This window comes from Ipomoea triloba, chromosome 3 (genome assembly GCF_003576645.1).
Source record: "Ipomoea triloba cultivar NCNSP0323 chromosome 3, ASM357664v1".
NCBI lineage: Eukaryota > Viridiplantae > Streptophyta > Magnoliopsida > Solanales > Convolvulaceae > Ipomoea > Ipomoea triloba.
In genome coordinates, this window is record NC_044918.1 from 28,640,285 (window position 1) to 28,645,420 (window position 5,136).

The window sequence follows — 5,136 nt, forward strand, 5'->3', positions numbered from 1 at the left end:
TTTTTTTTTTTTTTGTTTTTGTTTTTTTTTAATCTTCCTCTTCTTTCTCTTCTCTAAGTGTCACTGCAAAAACCTAACAAAATATAGAATTATCGAGGTTAGTTGCTCTAAATCCCCAACAACAAAAAGATGAGGTGAGGAATCCTATATGGTCACCAAAGATGGCAATAAAAACATAAATTAAGTGCCAAAATTACCAGACATTGGACAGCCGAATGAATTGGAATGCAGACACGTAGGTAGGGACACGATTATGTGGACAAATGGTAGCAAAGTGATGGATACAAAGTACATTAAGATTAACGCTCGCTACTCGCTGTCGTCATGTTTGCATACGTACCTACTCACATTTCCTCAATATAAATACACACCACTCCTTCCACGCTTAATCTCACTACCTACAAATTACATAACAACATTATTATTACAAATTCGTATACAGAAATGGCAAAATCATACACAATATTTGTTGCCTTTCTTTTCTGCTTCCTCATTGCAACACCTACCGGTGAGTAATCATAGCATTATATATATAATGATCAAATGAGAACCTCTACTCTTGTGAGAATGTGCGAACCAAAATGAACATACATACACAATCGCCTACATAATTTCACACAAACTATTCCAATTGTGTGCATTGTGCACTGGAATATAAGATTGTGTACATCTATGTAGAGTACACTATGTACAAGTTCGCAGCTGATTCTCACCAGATCGGAAAAGCGGTTTTAATTAAAACATTATATATATATATATATATATATATATATATATATATATATATATATATATATATATGGTTTGTGATTTTGTACGTAGTATATATACTTGTGTTGCGCTCTAACTAACTTTGTAGTTAATATAATGTTGTTATGTATGTTTATAGAGAGTAAAGTAGGTGAAGAAAAGGTGTGCGGAACGCTAAGCAAAACGTACCCCGGTTGGTGTGATGGTGGCGACTGTGATCTCCGTTGCCGGACTATTGAAGGCGCGGTTTCCGGCTCATGTCACTGGCATGACTTTGGAATGGCTTGCTTCTGCTATTTCAATTGCTGATCACCACTTCTGATCTATATATGCATGCGTCAATATAATGTCACTCATCATCATCTCATCTGCAATAATATAATAACAATAATCCCTCAAACTATATATGAATAATACTGCATGCTGCCTACCTAATTACATTGTATTACAATGAATTGTACTTTGCAGAAAATAAAATAATATAATTAATAAGAGGTGTGCCCATCTTTTTTTCAATAGCCAAATTTTTTGGCGAGTTGGTTACGTTGTATAATATGTATGTGTTATCTTTCAAGTATTAATCTTATTAAGGAGTACTTATTTCTAAAATTAGCATAGCGACATGTAAATTAAATGATGCTCCTCGGTTGAGCAGTTGAGCTACCCGCAAATGGAGACATGGACAACTTGCACATTGACTTGCCTTGTAATATAAATTCTTGGACAACATGAAGTCTCATCTTAGACTTTTTTGAAAATGATTTCTATTGCGATGGTGACTTCTTTGTCCAAAAGCCCTAGTAATGTAAAAGTTAATTCTTGAGACCACTCCAAATGCTTCACATACATGCTTAAAATTTCATCCTCAGATCTTCCACTCGGGTTACTTTACGAATTGTTTGTTGAGGCTAACATCTTGAGTTATCATTCGGATGAACAAACTTTAACTACTCAAGGAACCGTTCGGTCTGTCCGAATGTCAAGCACGCATAAAATCACTAGTCTAAATAAAATAATTTACAGTCTAAAATTCCTATCTTTTGGTATCATCAAAATCTAAAACAAAATATCCTAACACTTTTGAGATAAACAACATTGCTTATAACAAAGGATGATAAGCAATAGATCCTTTTGACCAACATTCTTTGCTAGATCCTTATTATTGCTTTTGGAGCCATGACACATAATCCAAGGTGGATACATGACTTTTAAGAAAGTTTCTTGAAAGTTGCATAAAGCTAAATTTTATGGACAAGTCACAAGCAAGCAGCTATATATTATATTGGATGCCATCAATCATTGTCAAATCCAAACATAATATTTTAATGACAAGTGGGAAATTCTAATTTGTTTCTCTACAATGGGTAGAAGAAATTAAATGCCAAGAGAAGAGGCACAAAAGATATATAATTTGATATCAAGCATTCAAAAACTTCATACGCGATTTATTAAGTTTTTAATTTAAGAGACTTCAAGCTCAAAAAAGATCAAGATCTTTAGTCTCTTATTTCGAAGATCATTCAACCTTCTTTCCACTATGCGAGCTTTGTTTTTGTAAAACAAATTTCCCTTGGACTATATAGTTAAGTAATAACCATAACCATAAGGAAGTGTTAAAGATTTAATTTAGTATAAAAATATTTAAAAGTCTGTTGACTCCATCCTACTCCAATCTACATTTTGCCTAATTATTGTACTTGGCAGAAAATAAAATAATTAATTTTTTTTGATAATAATAATAAACCTTCATTAATAAACATTAGAAACAAATACAAGGTTCAATGGAATGTAAAGCCAATTCATACAATCTGACATAGAACTAAATTTTCTAGCTAAGCTAATAAAATTTAGATTCGCAAACTGTGTTACAAGAGAGTTTTGATCCTCATAGGACCTTAAAACTTTTGACGAGTGATTGATGCCCTTGCAGAATGTGTACAAGTCGACCTCTGGATGGAACAACTTGCAAACCCCCTGAGTCTTTTTCTTCTCACTGAAGTCCATTGACATTTTCCCCAACTGAAGGTACATAACCAGCCTTGTGTCTTTGGCCGGTTCATCAGTGGGTATCTTCCCGACTGAACTGATGTTCATGAGGGGTATATCTTTGTCGTCTACTTCGATCAGGATGAGTATCACACGAACCATGACCATATATTTCTTGAAGCCCTCCAAAAACGAACCTCGTACAAAACGAGAAGGAAAATAATAAACTGCAATAAATGCAGAGGGAGACAACTGCAATAAATGCAGAGGGAGNATATCTTTGTCGTCTACTTCGATCAGGATGAGTATCACACGAACCATGACCATATATTTCTTGAAGCCCTCCAAAAACGAACCTCGTACAAAACGAGAAGGAAAATAATAAACTGCAATAAATGCAGAGGGAGACAACTGCAATAAATGCAGAGGGAGACAAAACAACAACAATTATTAAAGGACAAAACAAAGGGTAAAGGACAAAGAAGTTAAGAGCTCGAGACGCACGGGTCTCAAGGCTATCAACCTATTACCCTACCCCCTATTTTATTTTATATATATATATATATATATATATTATTTTAAAGATGGGAGATGGGAGGGAGGAGACGGCAATGGTGGTGGTGAGGTACGGCGGTGGCGGCGGTGGTGGCGGTGGGATGGCGGTGCGGTGGCCGTTGGTGGAAGAGGCGCCGTGGTGGTGGAAAGTAGAGGTGCGGTGGTGGTGGAAGTGGACGGCTAGCCGGAGGAGAAAAAGAAAAAGAAAAACGGAGGGGAGGAAAGGAGAAGAAGGTGGTGGCAGTGGTGGGTGAAGATGGAGAAGAAGAAGAAGAAAAGGGAGAAAAAGAAAGGAAAGGAAGATGGTGGGAAGAGAGCAAGATGCCGCCTCCGCTATCCCGCAAAGTAAGCGGAGGCGGCAACCACCGGAAGGGAAGAAGAAGACCGGAAAAGTATAGAGAGAAGGTGGAGAAAAATTTTAGAGAGGGAGGGGTGTAGATGCCTTTGCTAATATTAAAATAATTAATTAATAACAAGTGTGTCCATCTTTTTTTTTTTTCAATAGCCAAAGTTTTTGGCGAGTTGGTTGTATAGTATGTATGTGTTATCTTTCAAGTATTAATCTTAGCTTATTACTTATTTCTAAAATACAATAATTTGTATGATTAATTATTTATCACCTCTCCCTCCCTCAAAAAGCACATTGTCATTGTGGTGTACGTGCAAAAATGTGCATAGCCACATGTAACTGCAGATACTCGGCTCCTTGGTTGAGCTACCAAATGGAAACGTGGACAACATGAAGCCTCACCTTAGACTTTTCTGAAAATGATTTCTATTGTGGGAGTGACTTCTTTTTCCAAAAGCCCTAGTAATGTAAAATGTAATTCTTGAAACCACTCCAAAAGCTTGACATACATGCTTAAAATTTCATACCATCCACTCTCTTTTGCTCAAAACTCTTGTTAGAAATTGTCAATCTTTGTAACTTCTATTGAATCCTCTACAATTGATTGAATACAAAGATTTATTGACTCCGATCTCAACCATGGCAGCTAGTCTCGTTGAAACCCAGTATGAATGTAGTTGGGTACAAGTGAGTTTTTTGTACTAAACGAAATGCCGATGGTTCAATAGAACGGCATAAGGCTCGGCTGGTTACGAAGGGGTTTAATTAGGTTGCGAGCCAAGATTTCTTTAAGACTTTCAGTCCGGTTGTTAAGCCTACTAAGGTGCGGTTGCTCTTGTTAATTGGCTATTTCACGGAATTGGTCTGTTCGCCAATTGAATATTCACAATGCATTCCTTAATACCAACCTTTTGGAGACAGTCTATATGTGTCAACCGCCAGTCTACGAGGACAATGGATAATACTAGTATTCGTAGTCCCTGTTTGATATGATACTCATTACTCAATCCTCTATACTAAAAAATGAGGTGCCCTTACCTAATCGAATTTGTATAGTTGCAAATCGATTATCAAAACTCAATGTGGTTATTACAACTTCTAACAAATTAGGCAAGTCCAAAAACGAAAGAAGACAAGTGAAGTCTAATGCTCGATGAGAAGTGATAGATGATGTTTGCACAAGTGGGATTTTTCTCATTGTGGGGTGTCAGTTTTCCTCCCTGGTAAGTGGTAGCCCTCTGAGCCTTGTCTCCTTGTTGGTTGTTAGCTTCCCTCTTTGCTCCTTGTGGGTTGTCAACTTTCTTCCTTGGTGGCTCCCTATGGACCCTATGCCTTGTCTTCTTGTAAAGTCGTCAAAACGGGCTTTGCCTGTTGGGCCGCCCTGCCCCTCTCCTACTTAGGTAGGGGGTGGGTTTAAAAAATAACGACCTGTCAAAGAGCGGTATATATATATATATATATATATATATATATATATATATATATATATATATATA

At 36.7% G+C, this 5,136-nt stretch overlaps 1 long non-coding RNA gene across 1 annotated transcript; it reads left to right on the forward strand.

Annotated features, from left to right (window-relative positions):
* The first annotated feature begins 402 nt into the window (after positions 1-402).
* LOC116012736 lies at positions 403-1,268 on the forward strand. The gene is made up of 2 exons (XR_004097188.1): positions 403-508; positions 890-1,268. It is a non-coding gene; the product is annotated as an uncharacterized LOC116012736 (long non-coding RNA).
* The last annotated feature ends 3,868 nt before the right edge of the window (positions 1,269-5,136 follow it).